Below are 19,799 nucleotides of genomic sequence, written 5' to 3'. Positions count from 1 at the left end.
TTTCTGTCACTGCAGAAGGTTTTGGTCATAGGGCATGAAATGAAAGCATCTTGAGTATTTCGAGATCCATGAGATGGGAATTTTTAATCCATCTTCTGTATTATGCTATAGCTGTCCTCTTAAATCAATGTGGCTTGCTATGGCCCATGTTTGTGCCTCCTATGTGGTGTCAGGTGCCAGTAGGTACTCCGTGGTGGAGTCTCTGTTTCTGTTATCAGTAGGCTGAAAGAACAGTTATACACTGCTGAACAAAGGTCCCTGGGTACTGATTACAGGAGTCATTTGATTAAGCAGTGGTTTCTCCACACTTTCTTTCATGTGAGAAAGTCTCCAAGCAGCTGGTGGAAGGGGCAGCCTCCTCCAAGTAAAATGACATGGTGGAAAGAACCAGATGCCTTCATTGATTGTGATTTAAAGTTGGCATGTAAGACTACAAACGGGGCAGAGTCATTCTTTGATATATAGACACTAACAGGGGAACCACTGGGCTTAACACGCAGAGATGTTGCTATATATTTGCCTGATTTGGATCCCTGTAGCTCCTGTTAGCCTTGTCCATGTTTAGTAGTTTGTCCTACACAGACCCTGTATCTGGCTGTAACAGAGGTGTTCTAGAGCTGGTAGAGCTCTGCTGTTTTCAAGTCTTGAAAAACAGCACTTGTCTGTGGAATCAGCTGTGTTTTATGTTTGTGTTGGGATCTCTTTGCACTAATATAGAGTGTTTTGAATGACATTCTAAGGAGAAAAGGAATAATTATTGTTTAAATCTCTTTTCCATGGGCCACAGTGTTCCTGTGTCTTTACTGTTGTCAGCTGCTGATCTGCCTATATTTGCTTAGGCTTTAAATTGTTCTGTGTGGTCTTTTCTGCATTGTTCAAGTCTCCAGTAGGCATTGTATAATAGGACTTAGAGCCTCAAGTGTCTTGAAAAACCACAAAGGGGGTGGAATGATTAAACCCAAGATAAGATGTCTAGCATCCTCAGTAGTGTTGATAGCGCTCCAGCACACTAGGAGATGCTGCCCTTTTTTAGCTTTCAGAAGATCACTTGATCTTCTGTAACCCTGAGTCACAAAGCATTGTCTTTACGTTAAAAAAAAATTACGCAACCCTCAAAATCATGAGAGTTGATAACCATCTGTTCTCCTGCCAGTTTCTCTGTCTGGTTCCCTGCAGCATAAAAAGATGGAGAGCTGTTCCAGATTTACCTCCTCCGTGCCTCCTACCCAGCTCTCTTTTGCATCTGCCAGCCTCTGCTCTCATAGCTTTCTTGTCCTGTTAGTAACACAAAGATCACAGGCAGTGCCAAAAGCACTCTCCTGGAGAATAAAAGGTAATCCAACTAACCTCTCAATTTTATGCTGTTTCTGTTCCAAATAAATTTCAAAATATATTAAAAATGTGGCACCCAAATATGGCATGCTCTTAGCTGAGAACAGGAGCAGTATGTTGTCAGAGCAACAGAATAATTTAGCTTGAGACTCCTGTATTAGAACTGTAAAAAATTATCTTTCACGTGTAGGAACAACTTCTTGACTACCTAGTATAGTAAATATGACCAGGTAGGTTTACATGCAGACCATCAGCAATAGAGTTTCTCTGTTTGTTGAATCACTTTTTCTCTGGATGTATATTATATTCCTAACTCGAAATGCATGTACACACACATATATTTGCATATATGTAAATATTCAGACTGAATTAATAACTGTGTTTTGTATAGTATCTGAAATCCCCTTTTCTTACCTACAAAACATAGATAGAATTTCTAATTGTCTGTCAGTTTGTTCTCATGCAGTTGTTGGAGTAGAAAATGGTAAAAGAAAGCTGGGATGGGCTGTGCTCCTCTGGTGCACTCCAGGACTTCCAGCTTCATCTTCAGGGGTGGAGGTGATGTGCTGAGTTCCTGAGCAAAGTGTCAATGACTGGAGGAAACACAGCTTGCTAGAGAGTATTGAAGTAATATGTGCTGCTCTCTGTTCACCCTAACTCTGGGAGCAGGGCAGACATGAAGAAAGGGACAGTGCCCTTTGTACCCCACTTTTCGTCTATTTTTGTGCTATTCACCTCTGTTTATTTTACCCATTCTCTTGTTCCAGTTTCTTCAGCCTTGTCTCTCTCCAATTATAGGAGGTGGGGAGAGAAGCTTCTTTGATATATATCTCACCATACCTGATGGTGAGATAAGACACAACAGGTCAGATGTTTGCCCGACCAGTTCATTACAAACCCTAGGCACTAAGAGAGATAGGGAAGGGAAGGTGGATGAAAGAAGAGAGAGAGGAAATAAAAGCAAGGAGTCTTTGTAGAAAGCAAAAGGGAGATCCACTGGGTTTCCAGGATTGCTCATAGTTTAGATGTTGATCTTCAGTAGTGATGAGTTGGTGGAGGTTGTGTTGTTCAGGTGATGATCACTAGCAATTGTACAAACTTATAAATAGGTCCAGAGTGGTGGAGTCAGCTCCTTTTGGAGTGCCAGCTTCTGGCTTTTGGATCTCACGGGAACTCCTTTGTTCTCTTCTTCCAGGCCTTGCAAACTTAAGTCAGCAGATAAGAGGAAGCAAGGAGATGCCAAATTGTATCCTGTCTTCACAGGATACAGTGGTATCATCTCCCAGTCTCCAGTATCAAGCTGGAGCTGTTTGCCCCCAGGCCAAGCCTTCAGCCAGTTAACCTTCCTGAGCACTCCCTTTGGAAGGCAGACATCTTCAAAGAAATACTTTCAAATGTATAATTGATGTCAAGTGATGTTGACTGCCACACAGTGACACCCACCACTCACCTCCTTGATAACTCAAAGTCTTATCACAAAAAATGCCACAGACAGTGAGCTTTGAGCCAAGAGAAAAGGGTTCAGACAAACCCCTCGTTTGTTTCCCTCTCTTCTCAGTCATAGCAAATTGGAGCTGTCTCAAGATCTGCCATCTGTCATGGTACCCACTCTCAGTGGTGGGTAGAAGGAGCAATGATATTTGATGTCTTTCTTACAGCCTTTCTCCAGTGTCGCATGGAATTCATTATTATTTTTATTTTCAGAAGGAAATATGTCCCTGTTGCCTTCCCAGGTAACTGCAAAGCCATCTATGGTTTCACAGGAGGCACTGTCAGTGTGAAATGTCTCTTTGTCACAGCTTCAGAAGAACGCTGAGAATGTGACAAACTGCCTTCTAAAACCTCCACCACTTGCAGCCAAGCAAGTCTAGAAAATGGCAAACACACTCCCCTCTTTTGTTTAACATTCTTCTGCTTTCGAAGCTAATGTCATGATTTCTAGAGTGCAAGATCAGGATTTGTGACCGGCAGGAAGTGACTGCAGTGCACTCCTTTCATCATCAACCTGACACTTCTCTTTGCTATTCATTGTATCTTATTGGCTCAGAGTCCTGACCTTTTCACTCATCTTCTGGCTGTTGTGCAAGGAATAACATAGCATGCTCTGCACGATAGCTAGGACTTTTTGATATTAATACCCTGAAAATAATGCTAATCTAACAGAAAGGAATATTAAACTCATTAACTCATCCTGACCATAAAAGTTTACATTCCTGCCCTCTAATGCTTAACACACAACTGCTTGCTGCAACTATCTGAAAAGCTGAAATCCAGCCTGCCTCTGCAGGCAAGTGTTTTGGAACTGGAAAAACTAGCTTTCCAGGAAGAAGATTAAAACAGTGTATTTTTGGTGCAGTTAGACAGCTGAAGACATTCTGAACAGTAACGCTTGCAGTTTTTAGAGCTGGCAAGCTGTGCGTCCTAGTTCAGGACTCAGCCAGAGAACGCTCAGCTATAGTGTCAAAGGAAGAGAGGCTGTCATTGCATGTAATTAGATAGGAGCAGTTGCATGTGGGCTGTGCTTAGGGAATATCAAGTCTTTGAAGACTAAGCAGGATGGCTGGTTCTGTATAATGTGATGAGCTGTATTAAAATCTTACAGCAGAGTTTTATAAACCCTGGACTCAGTTGATAAAACAGCTTTAGGATGCCACGTCTATTGCTCAGCGTGACATAAAAAGGAGGTTGCTTCATTTTTAAAGAACCAGGCTGGAAAACCTCTGTGCATGAAATATTTTGAACACCTGTCAGTGGTACAATGTCCAGGCTGTTCCAGAGATGAAGCTTTCCATTTGCCAGAAGTTATTTCATTAAGTCCCTGGCATTAAGTACTTTCTGACAGGACAGGATTAGTAGCCAACAAACAAAAAAAGAAAAAGGGGGTGGGAGGACGGGAAATTCACACAGAAGCAGGAAAATCTGTCTCCTCCTCTCACCTGAAATGACCAGTCCTTTCTGAATTGAAACTCCCCTGGCTCAGGGGTGGATGTACCATGGTTCATCTGGTGTACACTGTGCACAGACAGCATGAGAAGTGAGCAGACACCCTATAATTTGAATTATTTTAGTCCAGTTCCCTTCCCTTCCCTCTCCTCTGAGGGCTGCCTTACCTCACTTAGGACACGGTGTTAAGGAAAGCACGAGATTCCATTTGCAAGTTTTTAGCTAGCTCTGATTTTCTTGTTCCTAAACTGGAGCCCAAACTTTCTGAATTCATTACAAAGATTTCCATTACTTTGGGCTGCCTGATTGCACCGTATTGATGCAACAGATGAGCAGTAACAGCTTGGAGCTTACACACTAATGTAGGCAGTGGGGTTTTAGATTTCATAGAAGAAATGGGTTAAGCTCGCTGTTTTTGATCTTTGAATTCCACATAGACACCTATAGATTTGCCTGGGGAAGCTGTTACTTTTATGAAAAATCTATTCCATTAACTGTGCTACAAAGTGAACAACTCCATCCCCTCTGCTCCTCTATGAAGTTCCCAAGCCAGGGATCTGAAGGATTGTTTGGGTCAGCAGCGCAGACCACATTATGCGCGCTTGGGAGCCAGTTCCAGGCAAATGCATATGCCGGGGATGCCCACGAGGTGGCAGCCTGCGCGGGAGAAAGATGAGGGCTGCCTGTCGCTGCAGGACGAAAGCATCGCCGGGTGAGTGCGCCGCCTGGCCTCGCGGACTGCCAGCTCTGCAAAGGGCTAAAGAAAATAACCCCGTACAGATGTGCCAGCTCCCACCTGCACTGCACGATCCTCACAAGTGGGAAACAGGTGAGGCAAGCTGAGAAGCAAGAAAATGACACGGAGAAACCAGACAGGCTCGGATGTTTTAGAGGCATAGCAGGAAAGCTTCTGTGTCCCTGAGAATGGGCTGGTGTGGAGGTACGATGAAAGAGAGCTAGGATAACAACAACAAAAAACAACCAAAAACTTTGTGCTGATTAGTAGCTAAACTGCTGAGCTTTCAGTACAATAATATACACGACCAGTCACAACCATCACTCTGCTGGAAAAACACCCATCCAGCACCTCTGGCAGCCTGCAGAATGGAGTCTTAAGGACTTAAGCCTGGTGCATTTGAGGGTGCAGATAATGATACCGTTATTCCTTATTACTATTCCTTATTAGATAAAGGCATAAATAAAAGGGCTGATGGCATAAGGGCATGTTGCCCTTGTGTGTGATTGTTCAAGGACAGTTCAGAACATGGAAGATAACTTGTCAAGCAGACTAAACCAGAGGAGCCTAGACAACAGTTTTACTAGAAATAGCCCTGTGGGAATTACTCTGCATTTTTAAACTGAGCATCAGTTGTGTTGCCTCCTTACCAGGATGACAGCTGATAGTGACTGCACAGGGATGGATAAGGAAGTGGAGAAAAAGTGGCCTATGTTCACAGAGCAAATCAGAGACCAAGTGTGAGAGAAAGCTACTCACCTTGCTTACAAGTCAGAGTTGCCCCATGTACAAAATGAGCTCCCCTTGAGGGGAAAGATTGCTTTTTTTAAAGAACAGATGTCAAAAGTCAACTTTGTGGTGGAGATGGAGGGGCACTAGAGATGGAAAGGTGCTGTAGGCAGTGAAGGGGGCATTTAATAGAAGAGACAAATGTGAAAGTTTGCTGCTGAGCACACTAATGCAATTTGAACCTCACAGAGAATCATTCAAGAGATACCACTTGCCACTCACCCACCTACACCTAGTCCCAGACCATGCACTGTACAAAAGGAATTAATCAGTAGGCCTGTTTTCCTCCTAAAAAAGTGAAAACCCAAAGGAAGAAGGCTTGGCTTCTCTACAGTAGTTCAGTCTCCAGCTCCCCAGTGCTACCAAGCATGCAATCTCATTGCAGCTGCAGGGGGTTCACTTCTTGGCCCTTCAGTATGCGTGTAAGGCCAGACTCTGTCTCAGAGTGAGAATGCATGATTGGCAGGACAAGGTCTTTGTACATAATAGGATATAAATACTTCAGGGTGGTTTCTAACCTCTTCTTCTTTCTTACTTGTGGAACCCTAATTTTGTGAGAAAAGACTTTTTCAGAACCAGTGAATTTTTCCTCAGCTGAGCAGTTTCCTCGACTCGGGATCTTCCTATCTTCTAATCATTGCATCACTGTAAGAAATTGCAACTGCACTATTACAGAAATATGGGGCCTCATTTTTCCAGCCTAGCCAGTGTGTAGGAGATCTTTTGGACTGGCACCCTCTCAAGCATAATGTATTAGAATGACAATCTGCTTCTGGATGAAGCTTGGATTCCTCCCAGTTTGCCCTCACCTTTGGCTTGCAGCATCTATGTACGTTGCTCTCACCTCTTGACATGTGGGTGCCTGAAAGTGTAAAGTGCGGTTGTCAGTGCTGTCAAAACTGAAAACAGATGTGTTTTAAATCCTAAGGGTGTGATTTCTGCTTAGGTCCTTCTGCTTCATTCTTGCTGCTGTGCAATTACCTACCCATCAATGGGCCCTCAAATGCCATGTAGATGCTTTGGAGCAGCACAGTAAGGTTCAGTGCGTACTGACAGGACTCAGCTGCTGGGTCACTTTAAACTGAATCATTTTTAATGCTCCTCACAGGCAGCTAAGAGTATAATTCTAAGCACTTGGATTTAGAAGTTGGGATTTAAGGATTAAATGATAAATGTTGCACATGAATGTTGACCATTGCTTTGCTCTAGCATTTGTTTTTTAGTATTGAGATGTTACCAAGGGTACCAGAAGAACAGGGAACAGGAGTTTAACTCAAATTCAAACACTGTGCCATATAGCTCATATAGCTGCTCCGTTCTTTGATGATGCTTCTGCTTTTGAAATAAGCTTCCCTTCCAGAACAGCCTATTGACATTGTTGTGGCAGTGCATGGGACAGTCTGCACAGCCACGCTTTCAGATCAGGGAATTGAAGCTGTTGCAGTGTGCTCAGTCAGAAGCAAGAACATTTGAGCTGGGTTCTTATCTGGGTTGCTAAAGAATGTTGTGTTTCTAAAAGCTTTATGTCACATGGAGGCTGTTAAATAATGAATGCCAGGATGCATAGCTAAGTGTTGACATACAAAGAAACCATCTTCCAAGCACCAGCTCCTCTGCCTAGCAGCAGCAGCAGTGGGACAGAGTTTATGCAGATTTGCTCAACTACTTTTCTGTAGTTCCAAACAAGCTTTTTTGTTGCTGTTTTCTTTCATTATATAGATTCTGATGAGAATTTATTCTCTTAAGAGAAAATTTCTGATGAAAGCTTATAAAAATAACCCACCATGAACTGTAATTGTTCTACTTCGCCATTCCACCCCCCACCCCCCCGGAATGTCCTTTGACATCCAAGGACAAAGGGCTGGCAATACCCAATTGGAACAGACTCAAGTTGGGGCATAGAGCCTCAGAACCAGCTCTCAGACCTAGTCCTGCAGAGTTTCAGTCCTAGGCAAGGAGAAATCAAAATCAATTCTTTACCCTGTGAGGCTTGTGCTACAGGGGAATAGCAGAGAGTTGGCAGAGGTCAGGAATCCCAAATGCAGCTTCTTGAACTGGATTTAAGCAGCCCTCTCCTGATTAAAACCACTGAGGGAGCAGCTTTAAGTTACATCATGGAGTTTTGTCAGCATGGACGTGGGCACAGCGGTACCGCTGTATGCCCAACCTGCTCTCCCTGTTCTCTCCCTTATCTTCCTTGCTGTGTGGTGCGATCGAAACAGAAGTGGTTCTGGCTCCTCTGGAGACTGCCTGTGCCTCAGCAGACAGACTCACCAGGCAGAAGCAAAGAACTATCAAAGGTGCCCTGCAGTGGGTTGGAGCGTGTAGCAAACACAAAGCAATTACATATTCTATATATTCAGTATATCCAATACATGCAATGGCATTCCCATCCATGGTACCTTTATCCTAGAAATACAGAAATGAGAGCTGCAGTGCCAGAGTCCTTAGAATACTATCTCCATTTGATTTCCTTCAAGCCTGAGTTTTCATAAGTTACATTTGGTTTTCAGTTATGGAGTACACAGACTGAGGAACATTTAACAAGTTTTGCATACATTTCTCAGTTTTGCTTTACAGGCTTTGCTTGTAAAGAGAGTTATTTATTTTTGTTTTCTTACGGTGCCCTTCTTGGTGCCCTTTATTACTTTTTATTTTCCCAGGTTGTTCTGAGAGACATATGACAGTGCGAGACAGGAATAGAACAATTACATTTTGCAGGAAATAGTACAGAGTAGCAAATCAATAGGTAAAAGCTCCCTGGGACTACCTAACACTTCTTTGAAGAATAATTAGCTTTCAAGAGAACTCTGGTATCTGGAATTCCTCCCCAACTCTGTCCAATAAGATAAATTCAGTTTGGGATAAGCACTGTGCTTTGAGATCTCTTTGATGGTCTGGAGAAGCGGGTTGTGTGGAAAGAATGACAGAACTAGCTAGGGGAGCAGTGGAAGAAAGCCTAATTGCCCAAGGACACGTAGTGTTCAGGAGCAAATAACAGTGACCGAAACGGAGAGAACTGAGCAGAGCAAAGTATAGATCCAAGTTGGGTGCCAGGGCCCAGCACCTGCTTACTCAGGTGACTGCAAACAGCAGAGAAGTCATTTGATTGGCAGACCAGTGTAGAGAGGAGAGGAGAGCCCAACAGGTGTAAGCGGTCTGTTTGATAAGGCAGTATCAGTCAGCTCAGGGCCATGTTTGAGCTGAGTGCCTGACTTGGAGAACAGCAAAGTCTTCTTGGAGTCTGAGGAGATGATGAGTTGCTGTGTGCCAACCCTGCTGTAAGTTCAGCTGTTTTATATATGCTATTTCATCCTGGGACGTTGCTACAGGTAATCCTGAAGTTGGGGGGTGAAGTGCAGCATATAATGGCTTTGTTGATTTAAACTGAGCTGAACAGAGTTGACCTGGGAGTGAGATTAATCTTTCCTCAGCTGTCAGCATCCTGACTTTCAGAAGAAACTTAAAATGCACAGGAACCCGATTCTAGAAGTATCACTAGAGCTTGTGTTAAACTGAGTGACATCTGATAAATTCATTAACTTCCTAGATGAAAGGACTACTGAGTCTGAAATGGAGGCATTATGTTACTGATATTAAGATAAGGAAAACTTGAGAAAGGTAAACTAGTTAATAAAGCAAGACAGTAGCAAAAGAATTCATCATAGTGGAGGTGATTGCACTGTAACAAAGAATAATTTCTGCTGTTCAGTCACCCATGGTGATCAATGTTTAATATTTAGTGCTATTTGCACTCTTAAAGTCCTAAGCATTTTATTGAACCATGTATTTGTTTTGGTTTGACTTAATTGATGTATCTGTTCTTCAGAGCTAGAAAAATGTATCAGCACGTGTAATGTTAATCACCTCGCTCATCCCCTCTGTAGCCACAGATGTATCACCCTTGCAATTAAGTGTGTGTTAAAGTGGTCTGTTGGAGCAGAGCCCGGGAGTTTGATGTGCAGGTCTGAGCTTGTTGGTACAAAAGTGGTGCTAACAAGCAGGTCTGGAATTATAGGCTTGTCAGTTAGGCTTCAGTTCCTAAAAAAAATACATGAACAAACAACTAAACAAACAATTTAGGAGTGCCTGGAAGAATGCAACAGGATGAGTAACAGGGCCATCTTGTTTTTGTGTGTGTGGTATGAGAGATTCAAACCAATGTAATTTGGTTTAAGCTGAAAGAGGGGAAATTTAAGGTTAGATTGCCCTTCACTCAGAGGGCAGTGAGGCCCTGGCATTGCTGCCCGGAGCTGTGGTGCCCCATCCTTGGAGGCTCTCAAGGCCAAGTTGGATGGGACCCTGGGCAGACTGAGCTGATGGGGGGCAGCCCTAGGGCTTGGAGCTTGATGATCTTTAGGGTCCCTTCCAACATAAGATACTCTATGATATTTCCCCCCTAAACTGTGACAGCATGCTCATATTGGTTTGACTTCTGGAGCTGTTTCATATGCAGTCTTTTAAGGATGTCATATATGAAAATACCTGGGCCCAAAGCTGGTGATGAGTTTACAAGGGAGGTTCTGAGGGGGTTGGTTTATGTACACATCTTGCATATATAATCTGGCTAATAGAAGAGAGGAATGCAATTTCAATTTTCAGCCAACACAATGTTGGAAGAGGCTGTGAGCACATTGTAGAGGATTAGAGTTCTGTGTGATCTTAGCAAACTAGAGATGTGACTGAAAACAAGACCAGCTTGCTGTTCAGGCAGGACAGTGCGTGGTTCCTCTACTAAGTATAAATTTATATATTGCAACACTTAATGTAGGTTATTATATCGTTCTAACAGGTTGGAGAACAACAACTGTGTGCGTAGTTGATTTATCAATAATGATGAAAGATTTTGATGGCTTATAAGCTGATTGTGAATAAACGATGCCATGTTATTGCATCAGTGCTGCTTTTACAAGTGCCATAATCCTTACCATCAGCTTGCTTCCAAGGCAGCAGGTGCACTGCGCTCACCTTTGGCCAGCGTACTTAAAGACTGGGATGGTTTGATATGGAAAGCAGTAAGACGGATGAAAGGTATAGAAGGACAGAAGGAGTAAGTTCAGTAAAGATCCTCAGGAGGGAGAGGCTGAGGAGGAGACTAAATCCTTTTCAAAAGATTGTCATCTGCTGCAAAGGAAAAAAATGGAGTGCCTGGTCTTCATGACCCTGACAGTGAAGAGAAGAAGCTACGGACTAAATTAATTCCAGAGAAAATGAGGAGAGTTCATTTTTAGTGATTAATGGTCCTAAGGGAGGCTGAACTACTGGAACCTCTCTCAGATTCCCTGTAAAAAGAAGTTAAACCTCTATGAGGAGTGACCAGTGCAAGTCCTCTACTATGCAGGTGAATGGACTAAATGACTTTTAGAAATACCTCTCTGGGCCTCTGGAATTAATTACCACTAATTTACCAGCATAAATCATGTTTAATTTAACTAAATCTATGTCAGTTTCCATAAGAATCTTGCCTCAGCAACAGATCTTTAGATATCTGGAAGTTTTCCACTTTGAGACTGAGAAGTATCAAATGAGAAGGCAAAGAGAGGAACATGGCAGGGGAGTGCATAAAGCAAGTAGTAAATCTTAAGACCTAACTTAGAAATCACTTCTTTATTAGTATGTTCACTAAAAGTTGCTGACTTCATCCCACTTTGCCTCAGCCCCTGAATTTTGGTCATTTCAGAGGCTGATGAAGGATAGTAATGCAGAGCAGGCCTTTTACAGTAGAAGATGGCTACCTTATACTGCAGACAAGCTGATGAATAGACAGACTTTCAGCATCTAATGGTTCACCGAATGCTACTAGTCTTGTTGGCATTTAGTCTTGTCTTTCCTTTTGTCTACATTCCTTCATAGTCTGCTTAATGTTTTGCTTTTTTTTTTTTTTAATGTTCTTCTGTAGCTGATTTTTGGATTCTCAAGCTTCCTTTTTTATTTTTACTTAGAGGTAATTGTCTGTCTGCACATAAGAGCTCCATTAAGGGTGCCAGTAGGAAACTGGGTATGTATTATTTCACTTCACGTGTAATTCTGTAGTCATTTTGATTGTGTTCTCTTTGAAAGCTCTCTTCATGTTACCTGCAGGAACTGAGAATCATCTTCATCTAGTCCTTTACTTATTCTTAAGAAAAGACATCTTTAGCTCTACCAAGGCATTTTATGTCAGCTGCTTCTTGCTTCATTGCTTTATTTATTTATTATGGATCACTTTATAGTCTTTCAACAAAGAAAATTCTTGCATTAAAAAGAGGAGTAGGAAAAAACAAAGATAATTGACTTTTCGCTCAGCTTTTGCACTCCTTTTATAGACAAAACCCTGAGAAAACGGTTTCTTCAAGTTCTCCTCATCTAGAGAAATGATGGATTGAGGGAATAACCCATGTCTGAGGCTCCTAACCTGAGTTTCCTAAAGTCAGACTTAGCCAAGCTTTTGAAAAGGTTCAGGTATATGTCTTGAGAGAGATGTTTAAGTTTTGTCAGATGATGGGTCAGCAGAGTTACCCAAAGCTTATCTGACACACAAATGGCTCCCAGGACACAGGATTAGGACTCCAAGCCACTCAGCTTTCTCTCTGCCCCTATGTTGAACTCCATAAGGCTCCTGTTGCTGCTTACACAGGGGCCAGGCTCTTGCATCAGTAGGAAAAGAAGCATGGAGTTGGAGCACTCTAGTCTTAGCACAAAGCTTGTGTTTCATGCTTGCTGCTCCACTGTGGCCTCAGGTCTGATAAGCTTGTAATTATTCAATTCTCATAACAGAGCAGAGGCATATGACTCCTTTTCTATCCCAGAGATATCAGCATTTGCTTCTCTTTGAATATGTTTTTGTGGCAAAGAGCTTAAAGTCTTTCAGGCCTTGTCTCGGGCATGATTTGACCTGTGCTACTCTGCAGCACAAAGTGCATCTAAGTGACACAATGGAAAGGTGCTTTTTCCCCCCTCTTATTTCCAAATAATAATAATAAAATAACACATCCCAAGAAGCCATGTTTCTTGCAGTTGTATTTTTCCATGCTTCTCAGAGCTGATACAACAGCATCACCTGCAGTTGTTTTTGCTATTTTTTTGCCCTTGGAAATGACAAAATAAATTAGACACATTACAGCTAACTAATCTTGTGACTACGTGTCTCAGTGTTCCTGTGCTCGGGAACATGGTATCCTGGCTGCTTGGACAGATGCTGCCTGTGGCATTTGCTGTTACAGCGATGTGTGTCTGCTCAGAGCCCAGCACATGGCACAGCTTCCTCTGTTCTGAGGTTGTTGGGGACAGACTTGGGGAGGTACAGGGGGCATGAGGTGTCCTTCCTCAAGCTCTGCAGTGAGGAAAACTGCTGTGCTGGGAAATCTGCCTTGTCGGACTGTGGGTGTTTTGTTAGTATAGCACCCATCCTGCCCATCCCTCTGTATCTAGCATGAGAGTGATACTTAAGTCAGTTTTTCTTCCTCTCTGCCTCAAATCAAGCTGAACAATAAGGATAATAAGAAAGGCCTGGGGTTCCGCAGAACATGTTAGTATCCTATCACAGAACATAGCATAATGTATCATAAATGATTGGGTACAAAGTAGCAAATATAACTGTTCTAGGACAAAACCTAGCAAAGCTAGTGAGGCACCTCCTCTCTCTCAGTCAGTTCTGTGGGACTGGTATTGTTCCACCCTGCCACCAGCATCCTGCCCCATTCCTTTGTATCTGGCTGCTTTTGTATCTTGTATATGCTCTTCAGCAACTAGTTAATAAACTCACAAAGCAGGGGCTGCTGCTAAGTGACTTCCTTAAGGAAAGACTGCATGAGAAGTGCAAGATCCAACTGTGTGTCATCCACAAAGCTTTGGAAGGGTTGGGCTGCCTCCAGCACAGGTGAGAGGCATGCATAGCTCCAAGGGTAGCAGTGGAGCAAGTGGTGCCTTGGAGCACAAAACCTCTGCACTTCACTTGCATATACACAGCAAGTCCCACGTACACTGAGATCTGTCTCTTCTGTACCATGTATCTGGCAAATGCAGCACAACCAGTATGTGTGCAGCTGAAGAAATGCCACTTGTGCATGGTGGGGTTTTTAGGTGTTAGAAAATGCAGGTCCCAGTGCCAGGCTTCATCCCTTGCTTTCTTGTTGTCTAAGTGGGCAGCAGAGATGAAGGCAACACTAACCACAGCTTACAAGTGCTAAGCTAAATATAAAGCACTTTGATCATGGCACGCACATAAGAGGGTTCAGTAAATGTTTATTTTGATTAAACTATTAACAAGAATAGCAAATCCCATTATGCTAATCATTATTATACTACTTCCCTGTCTTCTCTTTTCTCTTACTCCTCCCCTCCTGTTTTTCTTTTCCAGAGGACTGTAAACACATATGGGGACATTTCTCATCTGGAAGGCCATGGCTATTTGAAACACCTTCCAGGCACTGTCTGGAGGTGAGTATTGCCTGCAAGCTGGGCTGTGCCTTCACTGGAGCTAGCTGTGTGGCTGACCTCTGCTCAAGGAGGAGCACCTTGAGAAAAGGGCCTGCAAAAAGTGGAGAGAAAATGCTAGTGAGAGAATGACAATGTTGACAAGTATTCAACCAGGGAATGCTGTCTTACTGTTGGGTTTCTTTTTTGGTAGGAATACAGACATTAAGGAAGAAAAAGCATCAGTCATAGATTCATAATTAACATACGCATTAGTGCTAAAACATTCCATTTGGTTTAAGGAATTCAAATCTCTCATTACCACTCAAATTAAAAGCAATGAGACACTGAGATCCCTTGGTCAGCTTCAGGAATCTCTGTCTGTAAATTCAGTGTTAGTTTGATATAGCAGATTTGTTCTAAATGAACTTTTATAAGTTCATATTATATAAGTGCAGTTATATTATATTATAGTTTATCTTGTGATGGTTTTTCCCTCTCAGTCACAATTTCATGTGTGCATGTAGTAGTTCTCTCTCAGTGGACTGGGAAACTTTATAAACAAACATGGACCATCCTCATGTCTTCTGGCAAGCAAAATCTCCAGTGGAGTCTTTGGGAGCTTTGTTTGTACAATGTCTCCAGATTCAGACAGTGGATACTGTACTGATATACAAGTAGGAGACTGATACACAAGTAGGTGTTGGCCTGTGAGTGAAGATCACTTTGAGGGAGGAAAAGCAATAGGCAGGTGGTGGCCCACATAAGTCCTCTGTGTTAGTTTGGGGGAGAAAATGATGGCTATCAACTGACATTGCACAAAGTAGCATGCACGGAATAGAATGACACGCTGAGTTGAGAGCCCTCGCTCTGACTGGGTTCTGGCTAAAGGATGCCTTCCCTGGAATATTCTGCAGAATGTGTGGTGTTGGTGTTATTAGTAGAACGAGTTGCTTGTCAAATATATAAACTAAAACCCACAAGGTTTTCATTCAGAAACTTGCTGCTTTAGCATGTTTCTCTCCCAGTGCTGCGATATTCTGGAAAGAAAATATTTGTTTCCAATCTGGCTGACTATCAAGTTGATTTAATGCCTTATAGAAGCTGTTCTGAAAGCTTTCTCTTTTCTCTCTGGATCCAGCTCTTGAGTGGATGGCATCTCTTATCATCAGCGAGGTAGTTCTGAGTTGTGGCTTCAGACAAAGAAGCCTAAGCCCTTGCATTTTTCTTCTAGGAGAAATTATTCCTTCATTTTCTTTTACCTCATGTTGTTTCTTCTTCTTTCTCTGTGTGTGTCTGTGTCCCAGCATTGTAACATATACCCCAAACATCAGTGTCCTCTTGCTTATGCATTAGACTTGAAAGTGTTCAGGAGTTGCTTTCTGTCTACATTCACAGTTTTTCACTGTCCTGTGACTGAAATCACCATTCATGTTCTCCTTCATTTTTGATCCCAGCTGCGCTCCTTCCTGTAGCATCTTCTTTTAGTGACATTAGGATACTAACGTGTTGCTCCATGGGTTTCCTTTCCTGCTGAAAAACATTAGGACAGTTGTAGTTCTTTAGTGCTATTCACTTGTTTTTTCTGACTTCATTCAGACAAAGCCATTTTACTGCATTCCTTCCCTCATCACACCCGCACTGTGTTGTTTCCACCATAGCAGCCACTGATGTGTTGTAGTGGAAGGAATAGACTTCAGTTCCACCTAATGTTCAACACATCATCTACAGCGTGCTTCATAGCCCTGAGCCAGAACTCAGGAACAGCCAAGCGAAGGTGCTCCTAAGAACCAGGCACTTGATGGTCGAGTTGTTAGATGGAGAGCCGGGGGCCCTTTCCCTTTTTCCAGGGAAAGATCAGACCAACCAGCCAGGATCCTTGGCAATCCATCTTTGTCTCTTACTCTGTAACTTACTCTTTTTTCTTTTTTTCTTCCTGTATTCTAGGGCCTGGATCAATAAATATGGCCCTTTGTCTCAGTTGGGGACACTGAAAAATATACTGTTTCAGTTGTTCTCATAGGTATGTGTAACTGGAGCCATCAGAGCAGCAGAGAAAACACAGCAATAGGGCAAGGAGGATCCAGTAATGATCAGACTACAGACGATTTTTGGTTTAGAGCTTAAAAAACAGCTACTGTCTGTCTTGAATTCTCTGCCTCAAATACGTTGGCTTGGCTCTGCCAAGTGGCTGGCTGCATGGTGCTGTACCCCAAGCCAGGGGGCCAGGTCTGTGCAGAAAGAAAGCACCCCTCAGGTGCCAGAGTGCAGGAGGCTGCTCCAGGCCATGTTCCAGAGCTTGCCCCATCCCAGGGCTAAGCTGGCCAGGTGCTGCTTGGCTCTGTCAGGTGTGTGTAGCTAAGCCATGAGTGTGCTATCTCACCTCTCAGTTTTTGGACTTCAGGAGCACACGGGGCTGCAAAACTCTCTTCTTCAGGAAAGTCAGGGCACGGTTCAGTGGGCAAAAGAGGGCTGTGATGCAGAGAGCTGCAACCAGAAAAGTTTTAACCAACCTGCAGTTTCAACCACAAGCTCAGAAGAAATATTAATCTGTCCAAAAATATATATATATATATCAAATATATATATATATATATGGATATATATATATATCCATCCTGAAAAGCATTTATGGGCTTTGGATTACCAGAGCTGAACAAACCAGAGGCACTGCTCTCCCATCCCACTCCTATTGCAGTGCCCTTTTTATGAGGAAGGTTGAGGGCTTGGGTGGGAAAGGACTGTTCATGCTGATCTCCATCTGCACTGTGTAGCTTTGTGTTGTGCCCCTTCGATGCAACCAGAGCAATGGAAAGCAGCAGCAGAGGGTTAACAGGGTGGTTATGGATGCTGCCTTCCATCTCCTTCCCCACTGTGCTGGCCAAGGAAAATGGACTTTGTTTTAGAAGATACCAGACTCTCCATGAGACATAAAAAAACAGTTTTTAAAAGATATGAAGGAAAAATAAAACCAAAACTATTTATTTGATGTAACATTTTAAAGGTATTTTCTCCCTCATCTAGACATTCATAGAGAAATGCAGTGTATCTGATTATACTCAGCTACTACAAGTAGTTCCTACCTGGAACCCTGAAAGCCTTCTTCCATTTATGAGGGGTTCTTCTCTCAGGTAACCTGCATGTGTCTGGTTCCTCTTCTTCCCATATCAGGAGGGATGGCTTCTTCATCAGCCCATATGTGCCTGCCAAATAAACAGGGTACGAGCTAAGTTTACTCATATGTTGTAGTTCAGGAATTAGCTATGAAATATTGCCACTTTAAATTACTCCTAATTAGAAACCTGCATGTAGTGAGCTCTATAACATTCATCCATGCCAGGGATGAGGGAGGCCGTATTTTGCAAGACTTACTAGAAATAGAGCTGGCCAAAAGGCAGCGATTCCTTCCCACACCCATCAGGATTTCTTATTGCAGGTCCCATTGGAGCACCACAATTCAGAATCTTCTTTTCTTTCTTTGTTTCTTTTTTTTTTTTTTTTTTTTTGTGGTTAGCTGAAATTGTTTTTATGTTTGTTTTTTTTTTAATTGTCAGTTTCACAAGGAGGCCCAGCAGATAAAATAAGAGAAAATCTGACTGTATGAACAATCTAATACACTTCAAAGATGCAGCAAAATGCAGTGAGGTCAGATTATTTGTACAAGCTCACAATGATTTTATGACCCACCAAACATTAGCTTTTCTTTCTTTCTTTTTTTTTTTTTTTTTTTTTTTTTTTTCCTTAGAATCAAGGAAAGTAAAGTACTTTCCAAGAAATACTTAAGGCAAAATCAAATGGTATTTATTAGGCATCGTCACTTGCTGGGACTTGTTCCCTTTAAGGCACTTAGTCCCTTTGTAATGGTAAGTTATTGCATCCAAACATCTCAAGGGACAAATTCAGGTTAAAGTTTTCTACTTCATAGGGCAAATGAATTGGTTTGGGGCCTGTTTGTCTGCGGTATAGTGAATAATCTTTGAGATTTGATGTTTATCTGCTTACCTAGTTGCAATATAGAGCACCAAAAGGCTCTGATCCATAAAAACATAGTGTCTACATAAGGGAGCCTTTAAACCTGGTGTCTGCTTTTAGCTGTCTGCAGACGGTACATATTAGGGAAAGGGTGATGCTAGTTAGACAGTTGAGGAGAGAGTTGACCTGTCTTGCTGTAAGGAAAGAAAGTTGGAAAAAGGATTTGGGGAAAGTACTGTTCTTGTGTCCTAGGAAGAACCCAGGGAAACCTCTGAATAAACTTTTGTGCCAGACATTGGCCTCCTCTGTGCCACGTTTGCTGAGAGCTGTAAAGATATTTGAAAGTTAGAACAAAACATGTACTGGTCTCCTGTTACCTGTCCATTCATACCTGTAATGCTTGCCCTGAAGAGTGGGACTTAATCTGAACACATTTGATTCATATCTGTCCTGTGCCAAAGTGCCTGTGCCACTGTTCTACTCATTACACCATTTTCCTATATCAAATTGTTATCATATCTCATTTGTTGTATCTGATTGATAAAGTGCAGTGCCAGATGTATTTTAATTGCAGCTGGGCTAACTGTGGCCCACGGTGCATCCTTCTGGGAATGGGCAGAAAGACTTGCCTTGTCCAAGTCCTCTCTGCTTCAGCACTTCTCTGCTTCTCAAAAAACTGTAATAAGATTTTTAGTCTTATTTTACCCTCTCCCATATTTTAACTGCATTGCCTTGTTTCACATCAGACTGACTCCACATGACTGACAAAGACGCAACCTGTGTCCCAGAGCTGGGAGCATGAATAAAATATCTGTGTGAGAGGTCTAAAGAAAAGTGCAGGGAGCAAATGGATGAAGGAAGCGTCCCACTTGCCACGTCCCTTTCCAGCATACAAACATTTGGGGACTCTGGGGTCATTTTTAAGAGTATGTCACTTATTCTCATCTGTCTGCCTTCATTTTTATTTTCCGGACATATTTATAAATAACACTGAAGCTTTCTTTTGTTGAAGGAATGGGGAAGAAGGGAATTGTCCCTCCCTTTACCGGATGTAAATCAGACACCACTGTATGTGTAGATATTGGAACTGATTGGGAATTTTCCATCAGTGTGAAAATGTGGCCTTTGTAAATTGAAAGCAGGATGAAAATTGAAATTTCTGATGAGGACTGAAAACTTTCCCAGTTCTGTGTGAGTCTTGGGTAGCAAGAAAAGAGAGAAGATACACTTTTAATATGTGTAAATATCAAATCACACAGGTGGCCATAAGGAAGGAATGGAAGGCGTGTGACTTGAGTAGAGCTTTCACTTTATATCAATGCCATCTTGATTGGTCTGACATCTGCCAAAATGGGAGTGTGGAAAACAAGGCTTTAATGGGGAACAGACACTTGCTCTTTTACAGTAAAAGGGCAATTCAAAGGCCGGATGGATCTGGGGAATTAGAAAAATTAAAAGTAAAATAAAGAAATACATAAAAACTAGGGTGGTTTTTGGTTGATTGGGTGGGGTGTTTGTTTGTGTGCTTGCTTTTTGGCACAACTCCAAGGCTGAAGTGGATGTGTGTGATGCATGCATCGTGTTTCTACATTTCAGACAAGGCAAGATAGAACTGAACAACACTATTGAAATA

The 19,799-nt window shown here is 42.4% G+C and overlaps 1 protein-coding gene across 4 annotated transcripts in view; it reads left to right on the top strand.

Annotated features, from left to right (window-relative positions):
* PAK5 (p21 (RAC1) activated kinase 5) overlaps positions 1–19,799 on the top strand; it is a 216,290-nt gene that overhangs the window by 80,634 nt on the left and 115,857 nt on the right. For 2 of the 4 annotated variants that reach the window (XM_072332102.1, XM_072332093.1), the window contains exon 3: positions 14,139–14,218. The exons of the other annotated variants lie outside the window; for them this stretch is intronic. The gene's annotated coding sequence lies outside the window, so the exon portion shown is untranslated. The remainder of the gene's footprint in view (positions 1–14,138; positions 14,219–19,799) is intronic. 4 annotated transcript variants of the gene reach the window in all.

The sequence above is a fragment of the Excalfactoria chinensis genome, chromosome 3, assembly GCF_039878825.1.
Source record: "Excalfactoria chinensis isolate bCotChi1 chromosome 3, bCotChi1.hap2, whole genome shotgun sequence".
In the NCBI taxonomy this organism is placed as follows: domain Eukaryota; kingdom Metazoa; phylum Chordata; class Aves; order Galliformes; family Phasianidae; genus Excalfactoria; species Excalfactoria chinensis.
The sequence above is the reverse complement of the archived record's forward strand: the minus strand, read 5'-3'. Positions and strand labels throughout refer to the sequence as shown.